Source organism: Chenopodium album, chromosome 15, assembly GCF_948465745.1.
Source record: "Chenopodium album chromosome 15, dcCheAlbu1.1, whole genome shotgun sequence".
Taxonomy (NCBI): Eukaryota; Viridiplantae; Streptophyta; class Magnoliopsida; order Caryophyllales; family Amaranthaceae; genus Chenopodium; species Chenopodium album.
The window spans coordinates 4,451,393-4,465,035 of record NC_137848.1 but is presented as its reverse complement, the minus strand read 5'-3'; the positions used below and the strand labels follow the sequence as shown (position 1 = coordinate 4,465,035).

The 13,643-nt window shown below is 32.9% G+C and overlaps 1 long non-coding RNA gene across 1 annotated transcript; it reads left to right on the top strand.

Moving 5' to 3' along the window:
• The first annotated feature begins 1,908 nt into the window (after positions 1–1,908).
• LOC145582744 (uncharacterized) lies at positions 1,909–7,272 on the top strand. The gene is made up of 6 exons (XR_014099929.1): positions 1,909–2,216; positions 3,881–4,495; positions 4,588–4,660; positions 5,533–5,623; positions 5,900–6,086; positions 6,918–7,272. It is a non-coding gene; the product is annotated as an uncharacterized LOC145582744 (long non-coding RNA).
• The last annotated feature ends 6,371 nt before the right edge of the window (positions 7,273–13,643 follow it).

The window sequence follows — 13,643 nt, the reverse complement described above, 5'->3', positions numbered from 1 at the left end:
AACATATCCCTCCTCCATCCTCTCATATCTTGTCCACCCTTTCTTCCCTTTGTTATTATTGTTCCCACCCTTCCCTGTACATGCACTCCCCTGCTGCCCCATCACACTCATATCACGCACCACATACCCCTGCGTGTGGATACTTCCCTCTCCCCCCAAAATCCCCATCTCCTCACCCAATTTCCCATTTTCACTCCCTACACTCCTTCCTTCCACACTACCTAATTCTTCCATACCCTTCAAGCAAGGGTCCAAGGCCTTTTCGTTGCACTCAACACCCTCCTATGTACACGTATTAACACCTCTCGGCCTAAGAACATGTATATTTTTTTCAGCATCAAAAACCAGAGCTAAGGTGGCTTCTCTTTCTTTCGGCTTCGCTTTTGTGGTAGCGTCTGAGTTGTTAGAAAACTGCAGCTTACGAGCAACCCTCACAGGCCCCAATCTGATCGGCGTGCCCTTCGAGCCCTCACCCCAACAGCCCTTCCGAAGAGATTCAATCTTCTCACACCATACTCTCGATCTCCTTCTCTCGAGCTACAAAATTCTTTATAGCTGGTTTAAGAGGTGAAGCCCTCAACAACGATCCGTACTGATAGACCACCGCATCAGAAATTTCCCTCTCCACTTCTTTCACCCCACATCCTTTATCAGTATGGTCCTGCATTCCACAGAAGAAACAGAAATCCCCAAGGCGCTCATACTTAATATCAACCCACTTCGATTTCGACCCACCGCTAGCAATAAAAACTCCCCTTCGCAGGGGTTTTCTAACATCAATCATGGGATATTCACACGCATAAACTCACTCCATCCCAACGGGTCAAAGCTGTCAAACTCCAAAAAGCCACCAAGCGATTCCCCTATGTCAAACATTGTCGAGGGATTCCTTTTGTTAAACGGCACGTCCAACAGTCTAAGCCTCGCAGGTGATTTATCAAAGACAATTTTCGAAGGTTGTTCTCCTCCCTGCATATCATTCAGTAGCAATAATTTGCCATCGAAGAACCATGGACTCCCGTTAATTATGCGATCTTTATCGGCTTCAGTAAAAAATTGGAACACAAAGAGGTTCGTGTCTACCGTACGTATCGCCAGATTATCATTCAGACGCCATATATTAGTCAAGGTTTTCTTCATTGCTTCAACATTAAAAGTCCTCACAGTCCAGAGTTTGCCTACCATTGCCAATCTAAGTTGATCATTCGATCCCGTATCATCTTCTATTTCCCCGTTTCCTCCAATCACAAGATTTCCATCCTCCGTTAGTCTAAACTTTTCCCAATCTTTTATAAGATCGGATTCCATTGTCAAAAATACGAAATTGGCAATAAAAAACGGGTAAGAATCGAAAATTGGGTGAAGAAACGATCAAGAACGACAAACCCTAAGCAAAGGACTACTCGACCCTAGACGATTATACAAAAGAATTACATATAAGATTGATTAAAAATGATTACAATTGCATTGAAAGTTAGCTAAAAAAACATTGGGGATCAGCCCCTCGCGTGCACCAAAAAAATGTTATCTAGGATAATGGCTGGAATAAAAAATAAGATTATCAATGTAGTATTGGGTAAATCTATTGAAATTGGAGAAAAAAAAGTCAATAAATTAAAATCTTGAATCATATATAACATGACAATAGGAAATAATTAAAGTAAAATTTTCCTAGAAAATAGGTCAAAATAAAAAAAAAATAGTAAAAAAGGAAAAAAAAAAGTTTCAAAATGAAAATTTTGCACCAAGAATTGACACATGTCATTCATGGTGTTTGTTTTAGTATTATTTTATTATTGACTAGTTCTTTGTCCGAGCAACGCTCGGATATTCACAAGAAAAAAAAATATTTATATATCTTTACCCCTTTCTATAAATATGAGCAACAAAACTACTGTTGCTTATGAACAGTACTCGGGGTACTGTAGCTTAGGAACAGAGAATTTCCAGTTTTGGCCCTGCAATTAAGTTCTCTGGTGTTTTGGATTTCCCAGTTTTCCTCTCATCCTCTTATTTTGCTTTTTCCTTTTTGATTCATGTTGTTTTGATTCAATCCTCTAATATCTCCTCTCCTTTTGATTCACACTCTCTCATCTAAACTTGAATTGTATCGCCTTTTTGTGTTTGAATTTAGAGGAAAACAACTGATTTTCTGAATTTATTCCTGTCGATCAAACACTCATGTTGGCTCTCTGGAGGAGATCGAGAAGATGGAGGTCCGACAACAAGTTCTTTTTGGCCTTTTTATTAATTTTTTTTGCTTACAAATGATCATTGTGGTGTTCATCAATGGTAACAATTTGATTTCGGACAAATTTCTCTGTTCGAAGAATTTGATTTTGGTCATCTCATTGATGAATTTTATTTCGGACATCTCAATTTGATTTGATTTTGGCCTTATAAAGTGATTGTTACCAATTTCATCTTTGCTTACAATTCTTAGTTTCCTTCATTGATTGTTTTCGGACATCTCCCTTTGATTTTGATTTATTTTTCTATAAGTCTAAAAAATTGATTATTTTCCTTCTAATTTCTCTGTTTTTATTTTTTCCCTTTCTGTTTATTTTTTGGTTGAGATGTTATTCTTGTTTTGGATTAATGTAATTATTGTGATTTTGTAGTGTTATGTTGCGATTTAAATTCTGGAATAAGTAAATTATTGTTTTGCAAGATCTTGAATTCTTGCAGTCACCCAACTGGTATCTATGGTCCTGTAGGTTGATTTTACTCGTACAATATATTTGTTCTTTTGTCTAATGATTCTAAATGAACTTTGATTAATTGTAACTGATCTGTAGAAGAAAATTTTATAGTTTATTCCGGAGTATATTAGTCAGTTGCTATTGAATCAGCTTCTCGAGTAGGCCTACAAATTCACCAATTATAATTTATTCCGGAGTATATTAGCAGCTGCTATTGAATTAGCTTCTCGAGTAGGCCTACGAATTCGCCAATTATAAGTTGGGCGCTTTAACCATTCACTTTTTCCTTTGATGATAGCTTGCAGCTGCTTATTTCTGGATTTTTTTTCTTTAGAAGTGAGCTTTACTTTCCTTCTCAACTAGAATTTGGATAAAATTTAAAAAGAATGAGTAGATAAACATTGATTATGACTGTTATGAGTAGTTGATTTCAATTGTTGTCATTCTTTGCTTTGAGGTAGTTAATTCGCATGTACTAATAAACTGTACATTTTATTTCCTAAATCAAAGATTGATAGAGGATGAGACTGAGAAAGTCAAAGGCTTTTCAGCAGAGACAACAACATCTATTAGAGAAAGACTTATGATCTTGGGATGTCTAGCGAATGAAGAAGATCTCAGTTTGAGACTCTGAATGTAGTTGAGTCATAAAAAAGAGCTACTTAATGCATACAATGAGAATATGTTCTGTCAAGCCCTAAGCACGAGTTTTACTCGGCAAGAAAATTTCATGTTTTCATAACTATAATCTGAGCATTTATATCATATGCTATGAAAAATATGGTTTTCTAATCACTACAAGTCGTTGGTGGTAGAAGCAAAGTTTAGGAAAAGGGCGTATGTTGTAATCTTTCTTCAATCTCAGTTAATTATTCTGGTTTATACTTATATAAGTTACTCCTGAATTTAAAAAGTTATTTATTAAAGTATTTGTGAATTCAGTCTTTTAGTTGTATGCTTACTACTTTTTTGGCATCTTTCTGCTATCACAATGAGATGTTAGTCCCTTAAGACAAGGATCGATAGATGTTTGCATTTCCTTCAGTGAATTCTGCTGAATAAGGATTTGTCACCATGAAAATTGAAAATCTTTTCCCTCCTTTTTTTTTGACAGCTTGACGCTTCTTTTGTCTTTCTAAACTTATTGGTTAACTATTCTCTCTGTCTGTAATATGAAGGAAAGATAGGAGCTCATAACATCTGAGCTTGTCATGCAACTTCTATATATATTAAATGAGGAATAGTGGCTGCTTAAAATAGATTAAAGCTCACAAAAACGTTATATCAGGTAGCTTTCCTCACATTTTTTGTAGCTTTTCTCAAAAACCTTGAAATAATTGTAGTTTTACATTACACTGATATTAGAGGGATATGGTGATTATCAATGACTACTTGCAAAAAAAAATCAAATTTGTGTTTTTCCTATGTCTTTTCATTGTAATATTATGTTGGACTATGAAATGAGAGTGATTGCCAGAGACTATCGATCACTAGGCTCTTTGTTCTTTCATTCGTGTGTCAATTTAAGGGTTCTCAAGATATCAGGTATTACCATTGCAAATTTGCAATGAAGGTTAGAAGGGTGCTCAATTTTATTTTATTATTTGTAAAAATTTTACCAAACAAATCAGTGACTTAATCTCCTAATTACTCGGCATAATTTTAATTTATCAAGCCTGGGAATCATCTCGGTAGTAATTTATTTGTCTTTCTAATTGTGTTTCTAATTTAAAAATATTTATTGGTTAATATTGCCTATGTTACTCGGACTAGGGTACCCATGGCCGACACAGGTATGTGTTCAAGTGTCCGACTCAACTATTTTTTGAAAATTTTCTATGATTTCTTGTATAATTGAAACTAACACATTTGAAAATGATCCTAGGATTAATTATGACTCATTTGAGGCTCAGTTCTTAGTGTCCATTGGAGTTCATCGATTTAGTGGTTTTGAATAGGTATTTAATGGACATAAAAGAGATTTTCGTGAAGTTTGATGAATATATATCTATATTACTTGACTTGAATATTTGGTTTTTGAAATTGGGTGGTCATTCTCTTCTTCCCAAATGTTTCATATTAAGCTATATGATGGTGCACCTGATTGCTATGGTTGATTTGTCATGAAGCAGCTTGTAGCCACTGTCACTTTAGATAAAGTATTGATTAGGCTTGCTGGCTTTTTTACAAAGTACCATGTGGTTATTTGGTGAATTAGTGAGTTAATTTACTGAATTAGTGAGTTAGTTATTGATTTATTTACTCATACCAGTTCTCTAATTTGCTTTCAGTTTCTGGGCTGTTTAAGATAATGAAGAAACTGTTTGTTACCTACATTCCCCAATTTCATGTCAAATAATATTTTTTATTTTTGTCATTTTTTCCCCTTTCTTTTAATTAGTATGCGTTAATCTTTGAAGTTAGATTCTGAAATTGTAGGATTATTGATTTGTTATCTGGGTCATAGTAATTGAGGCTGGACAGAAGGGTGTTAAGGAAAATACTTTAAATTAAGAGATGGGATTTCATTGTCCTAAACTTCAGTAGCATCTTAAATCAGAATTGGAGAATATAACACACCATTTTTGGGTCAATCACTGTAATTTAGGTGGTTCTTTGAGTAATATAAATTTGAAAAATTTGTACATAAACGACATAATGACAGCAAACTTGTAGGATTGTTTGTATTACAACGTGTAGCTAGGTTTCTAAATTTTATTTCATCGAGAATCATATGAAGCAATATTACTTCTAATAGTCATGCATCTTGCTGGTTGTTCTATGTGTTGGTTATGACTTAGTGATCAATTTCTGCCATTTGCAATTTCAGATTCTTTCTTAGTTCGAACAAAGTCATGCAGATTGCTTTAGGTCATTCTGCTTCTGATGAGATTAAATCTGGTCTTCATAAAATTTCTAAGGTAATGATCTGCTTATTATTTGTCAATTACATTTCTTAGTCAGCTTTTGATCTTGTTTCATTTCTTCTTTGTTTGCTTCCTGTTTTTGCATTTTTTGCGTGGAGAGACCGGTCTTTTCTTTACAGACATGTCAGAGGAAGAGGTCAAAAAGTATGCATGAGAAATTGTTCTTAAGTTGTCTCTGTCATTGTTTATTACTTTCGCATTTCATGTATCTATTAGGGCAATGTTGAGGGGACAAGCTGATTTTCTTTCCCTTTTTTCGGGTGATAAAAGACTGTCTGAAGATGGAACTCTTGCTTCAATGTTTGCATTGTGTAGTAATTGAAAGTAGTACATGGCTTTCTAAAGTTATCGTGTCAATGCTCCTCTAAATGTTGCTATCTGTGGCTTCATCTGCAAAATATTTGAAGAGTTTGAAGTTTTTGATTTTGCAAGGACGGGATGTCTCGGTACCGAGAAGGTTAGTTTTTATATTGTATAAAGTGACTGTTTCTCAGTCTTAAGATTATTCTGCCAGGACTGCCACATTGCTAAGTTATGTATATGCAAATGATATTATTTTCTTGTTTAGAGAGAAAAAGAATATTTTTAAGGCTAAAAAACTTATGTGCATCATTCATCATTTATCCTTAAGCTTGGTGGTGTGCCTAAGCAGTGGAGTCTGTCCTCACTGGTCGAAACATTTACTTGCAAACAAGTACATAATTGGTACCTCTTGCTTTACTAATTATTGGTTATGCCTCCCTTGTAGCTCTCTTCAATGTTGATGGTGTCTTGAACTTAAGTTGATTCTTTAATTGCCTATTTTATATGCTCCAATTTCTTCTTGTTGATATATGTTCACCAGAAACTTTCCTCATCAGTTCTTAATTTTCATTTTGTGTTTAAATTTTTAATTATTTGTATGATTCTAAGATAGATGATTTTCATTAATTTGAGACATGAATGCAGCAACTTGCATTTTCTCATGGAGAATTTTATTAGACTTGTTAGCTCATACCCAAATTTAGGTTATTTACCCATTCCCTGTCAGCTGTGGGAACTTAGCTACTTGATGGTATTATCTTTGTCAATATGCTTGTTGGAAACTAGAAAGTGAATTAGTAATCTCGCAGCAAGAAACTTACTGAACTGAATGTAGGGGAGGAAATTCATACGTCAAATCTTTGTTATGCTTCCTTTATTTTTTTAAGTTTAAAATATATAGCTTATTTTGTGCTATTTTCTCGCTTCACTATACACCGCTTTAGGTCTTGTGATACCGAATACTTACTGGTTGATTTGCTGTTAGCTTCTAGCCTAAGAAGATGAAAATAACGTCAGAGCATTGCACATATGGGGAAAAACAAGAACGTAACTAGGACAAATAAACAGATTCAGCTAGAGAAGACTTGGTAAAAGTTGTAGCTAGAAACAGAAGGGGCGTGACAAAGCAATGCTGCGACAGAGAACTGAACCCAAGAGATCTATTGTAAAATCTTCGAGGCTGCTTGATGTGTTTAGTTTATTGCAGGCTTACTTGTACCTTTTTCTTACATGTGATGTGTTCTTTACCTTTTGTTACATTTTTCTTCACATTCTGTAAAATTTATTCTTAGAGTTTCTTCGCTAAATTTTCTTAGTATTATTTCATGAAGTTATGACTAGCTATTGTTATAGTTACAAACTTACAAATTTTTTTTACAATTTTGCTTGGTAGGTGGTATGAATTTCTTGAGACACTTCAGATATTAACTACAAGATTTGAAGTGTTGAAGAAAGACATCAGAATAAAATTCATCTACATTGTATATGTTAGCTAAAATAATTTCTAAACATCAAACAAATTACATTGAAATGAGAGGGAATAAATAAGGCTTTTATACTACCTTCGTTACATAGTATTTGCAACGAAGAGTGAGGAATAGCTCAAGTGGTTAGAGCTTCCCTCTCGGTTTTAGGAGACCATGAGAGCGATTCTCACCCCGCCCTTGTGGCTCTCTAACACCAAAATATATATATATATATATATATATATATATATATATATATATATATATATATATATATATATATATATATATATATATATATATATCACGAGTCAATTTCTTAAACTCTGTCAAGCCTTACTTCATTTTTTTATAAATTATTATTAAATCAAATCAAATAATATAAGAATAATATATTCAATTACTATTATGATCAACTCGCTATAAATGTGCCTCATACATCAAACTTATTCCCAATTACAAAATCATACGAAGACCATATTGCATAAATTAACAAGTAATTATGGCTATATTAATCATTCCTTCACTATTCAATTTTGACTTCCGCCACTTACTTAAAATATGCTTGATAAGTTGATAGCAAATTGTAGTTTCTTTTATGAAAATTCAATGTCACTAGCAAGTGGCAATCACGAGAAAAAATTGTAACACATACATATGTTGTGATTAAAAATTAGTCTTAAACTTGTCTAACTATAATTAAGGTACTTAAATTCAGTCGAGAAGATACATTGATAACTTGGCGAACCACAAATCTTGATGGATGATAAAAAGTAAAAAAAATCACTCGAGAAACAACACCGATAACAAAGTCAGTCAAGAATATACATTGATAACTTGGGGAACCGCGCGCATCGCGCGCGAGTCCACAACTAGTTACTATAAGTTTGTATTTGTTTAAACATTGTGTACACATTTTATATTTTATTTATTTAACGTTGTTGTTATTATTCTATCATATATGCTCTACATATTCTCTCTCCATTTTTTTTATCAATTATCTTATTATTTTTTTAAGGATTTTTTTTTTAAAAAAAAAAGTATTTTGGCGAGAAAATTTTAATGGGAACGCGACACATGTACCTTTGGAATAATCCTGATGATTACTTTAGTACATAGTATTGATTGATTTGTCATTAGTTATTGTAGATATTCTCCAGCTTCCCCCATTATTTATCAATAACTCTTAAAATATTGTATCAAATTCCCTTAATCTTTTCCTCTTTAATCTTTTCCTCTTCTCCTTCCACCTTTCAAATTCAATTTAATTAAATGTGTTATTTAATTTATTAACCTTTTATCATCTATCCTTATTTCCTCTCCTAATATAAATTTCTAATTAAACATTTTTTTGACAGCACCTAAATTCCCCTAATAATTAAAAAATTTCCCCTAATAAAATTAACATAAAAGTATCTTCACAAATGTTGTGCAAGATTCATGCTACGATGAAGATGGTGATTGAAAGGAGATAAATTGAAGCGCAAAGAAGAAAAACTTGAATGGCAAGATAAAAATAGGGTGTAAAAATCTTCAGAAAAATCATATTATATGGCATTGCTTGCATGTCATAAGACTATATTTTCAAGATATTAATTGTGCTCGGCACTTTTTCTGTGAGAAACTACCAAATAAAAAAATGTTGTAACAAACTACCTTATAAAAGGGTAAATGTTGTAAGAGACTACCCTTGTTCGAAAAGTCATCGTTGACTTTTATTTTCTGGTGTTGACCACTTCACGTGCCAATTAAGAAAAAAGGAGGGAAAGGGTGAATTAAAAGTCATGTGATTGGCTAGTGATGTGGTCAATGCCGAAAAACGAAAGTCAACGATGACTTTCTGACAAATGGTAGTCCTCTTACAACATTTACCCTTTTATAAGGTAGTTTCTAACAACATTTTTTTTATTAGGTAGTTTCTCGCAAAAAAAGTATTTTATATGGTAGTTTTTCACAAAATGTCCTAATTTATACAGTCTGTAAGTTGAACATGCTTAAAAACTAGTTTGTATTTAATAGTGTTTGCCATGTTTACAAATATGAATATGTTTTTTTGACAACGGAAGAAGTGCTATAAAAATCTTTTTCCGCAATCACTTTCGCTTGTTTTCCGTGGATGTCATTACCAAAGGTATCCACAACAACTTACATTCGTTTCCAAAAATCATTATTTTGCTACAATATTTTTTTCGCCATAATTTTGATGATTGAAGTTCAACACATCTATCTTAAAGCAAGTCGAACTTACTATGCACATAGCTAACATTTGTCATCTAACTTTAATAGGTTACCGATATTAGGACCATTTAAAGTGAATAATCCCCAAAGTTCGGATTATTTAAAAATAATCCAAAGTTCGGATTATTTAAAAATAATCCAAAGTTCGGATTATTAAAAATAATTCAAAGTTGGGGATTATTTTGAGCGAACCGGCAGGCGAAAGTTGAGATTATTCTTATCAATTTTTCTTAATTTATACTGATGATTTAATTGTCAACACTGAGCCAAGGAGACGTAAATGATACAATTAATTGACAGGCATGATTATTCCAAAGAAGATGGACATTCCAACAATTTTTTAAAGCTTAATAGGCAACATTATATAATAAATGAATGCTTCCTAACAATAGTCACTTATACTCTAACCTTTTTTCACAGTAATGTGTAAGGGAAAACCGTATATATAACAATTATTTAAAGAAGTTATAATTTCATCTAAACATTTGTTTTTGAAACAAAAATTTCATAACTTTTTACTAAGTGATCAAATATGTTAATGTGAGTTAGCTATATAAACTGAGATTTCATCTTATGACCATCCACAAAGATACTTTTTATCCAGGGATGATATAATAATAATCAAACAAGAGAGAATTACTGGAAAAGTATTGTTTCAATTTATCTATTTTAACAAAAATTCAAATGAATAGAAGGTAATGCAATACATACAATGTTTGGTAATTAGTGGGTACTTCGATCCGTAGCTAATCGATTGTGTTGGACTATTGGTTGATATGACTAGCTAATAACATTAGGTATTGTGAGTTGTAACTAGCTGGTTCTAATAGTTATTTATCAAAGAATACCACAAACGGTCATAATTATAAGTACTCCTGCAATGACTAATATTAAGAATCAATAAGTCATTTAATTTAATAACTTCTGATATTCATATCTCTCAAGCAACTTTTCTCTCTTTTACTATTTTCAGACCGTGGTACCTTAACAATTACAATGAGCCGATTTACCTCACAAACTTGAAAATGACTCCAAAACAAACTCAAATTTATTATCCTACCTCCCTTATCAACACAAAACTTGTCAAACAATCCAACCCATATTTTCCTCCTCATACAAATCCAAAACAATTGTATGATTTGTATCTCATACAAGAAGACATGTTTCAAAACTTAACCCAACTAACCCGATTCGAACAAATCCGATTTAGATTTTCACTTGCATGATATAATAATTTAGCATAACTCAAATTTGATACGAAACCTAATCTGACCTCATCAAACCCGACTTGAACACCAAAGTAACACCTCAAACAATGGCGGAGCCACTAAGGAACAAGGAGGGATAACTGTCCCCCAATTCCATTTTTTTTTAATAAAAAAAAAAATTTAAAAAAAAAAAAAAACAAAACAGCTATAATAATAATAAAAAAAAAAATACTATATATATATATAGTACATACAACTTATACCAGAAAGATAAGTTTTGGTTTGGTGGTTGTGCTTGTATTGTGACTTGTGAGGGTCATTTTGATTGTTTTTGGATAGTTTGTTCATAGTGATTACTAATGGATTCATACAATTTATTACTATCTCTATTTTTTTTCTCTTTGAATTTGTGTGCTTAAATTCTTTTTTTTTTTTACCTTCATATATAGTGAGTAATAGAATACCATTAATTAATTATTTATACGGAATACGTTGTAGTTTGACAAGTCAAAGAAATAAAATTGCATTTATTTTTTGCAAATGTAATCTAAACCTCTCCATATCTATTATCTAAACCTCTCCATATCTATTATGGATTTGCTTAAGGACTAATTATTTGACTTTATGATGAGGTAATTGATTTGTATATATAATACGAAGTATCAATTAGTGGATCACATAACCAAGGATCTGAAGTTACAAACGAAAATTTAGTTCTTTGTTAGATAATTTTTTACTATGCGATAAAACTTTTTACAACTCCTCTTTCCCTCTCTTTCATATTTACATTTCCACACTTTTCAATTTTTCTCCCTCTTTTTCTCTCCTCTTTCACCAATCCCCCACATTTCTCTACTTTCTCTCTCTTCTCCAACCCTCCGATTTTCCATTTCTTTTTCATTTTCATTTTTCATTATAGAAGAATCCTTTTATCTTCATAATTATCATATAAATTGCGGTGATGATGAAAAAAAAAACAACAAAGACAATCTCTCTGGCATTGAATCTAGCATCTTTTATAAGTGGGCTCAAATTATAAAAATTAACTTGATTCAAGTAAAATAAATTTAATTATATGAATCATTAAAAAAAAACATTTAAATGCATTTTTTTAAGGACTTACAAAACAAATATAAGTCAGTGTGAAACAATATTTCGTTATAAAAATAATTATGAGTATAATTTTATTTTGTTAATAATTACTTCGGCGTAGATAAATGTTTTCTATGTTTATATAATTAATACGGTAACTATATTTTTATAATATTATATATATCTAATTCAAGCTTGTGTAACCCATCGGGATTATTGTTAAAATAAAACTAATTATTAAAATATGAAATATTAAAATAATATTAAAATTATTTATGCGTTAACAAATTACGTGAAATCATTATCAAAATTAAAATGAATAACTAAAAAATAGATACATTTACCAGAAGAATAGTTGAGGCTTCAAGAGTTAAGAATTGAATAACAAGTCCAATTATCCAATTAATCAAAATCACCACGGACGTTCACGGTAGCAATTGCATTGAGCCTAAAACGATATAATTTATATTAATATTAATACCTCGTTTTAAATCTTTTAGGGAAATTCTCTTTGGTGAACTCCAATTTTTCAATTTTCTAAGTGGTAAACATTCTTAAATTTTATTATCAATGGTAAACCTAAATGAGTGATTGCCATTGATAAGGGTTATTTTATTAAAAATCCTTAACTATAGTTAGTTTTTTATTTTTTTAATTAAAAAAAATTAACCCATTTCCAATAAACCCCGGCCACCTTTCCCCCACCCCCACCAACGCCGGCGTCGGCGCCCAACTCTACCTTCGCTAGTGCGCCGGCCTCCCCTGGTGACGCGACCTCCCTCAACCCCGCTAGTGACGCCCCGCCTCCCCCGCCCCCACCTCCTCTCTCTCTCCCCTTTTCGACCCTTCCTATTTTCCCCACCCAACGCCCCACCGCCGACCACTCTAACCACCACAAAACCGGCGCCCTTCCCCGACAACCCCCCTTGTTCGCAGGCTAAAAACCCTAAAAACAACCCCAAAACACCAGAAAATACCCAAACCCAGGAAATGGGTTTCAATTTTTTGGTGGTTTTAGGTAGATTTCAGGGTTTCTGTGGTCAGCTCCCAAAGGAGGGGGTTCGTCGGGGAGGGGTGCTAGTTTTTGTGGTGGTTTTGGGTGCGATTAGGGCCCGACGGACGGTGTGGGGGAAATGGGAAAGAGAGAAGGAACTGGCCGAAGCGTCGCCGGTCGGAGGTGCCAGAGGTCAAGCGTCGCCGACCGGAGGTGGGAAGGCAGGTCGGCTGGGGGTTGGCCGTCGGCAGTGGTGCTGGTGGCTAGGTGAGGGGTTTGGGTTTTTTTTTTTTTTATAAAAAAGTATTTCAAAAATAAACAAAAAAAAAAACTAACTAACTATAGTGAAATCTCTAGTTAAAATTTATCATTAATGTTATAATTGAGTTAATATAAATAATTTAGTTTTACCATTGATAATAAAATTTAAGAATGTTACCACTTAGAAAATTGAAAAGTTGGAGTTCACCAAAGAGAATTTCCCAATCTTTTAATAAAAAAAATAATTTAGACAACACGTACATACCTTGCTCCATCATCCTTAGAGGCAACCAAAGGAGAATTGAATATCTAATTGTAGAAGTGGAGTACTAAACTAAAAATGTTAACGAATTCATTGAACAGAAAGGCGATTATCTTCAGAAAACCTTGAAATATGCTTGATAAGGCATGAAATACTTGGTTGCAATCATTGAACCTTTGAGGTTCTTCAT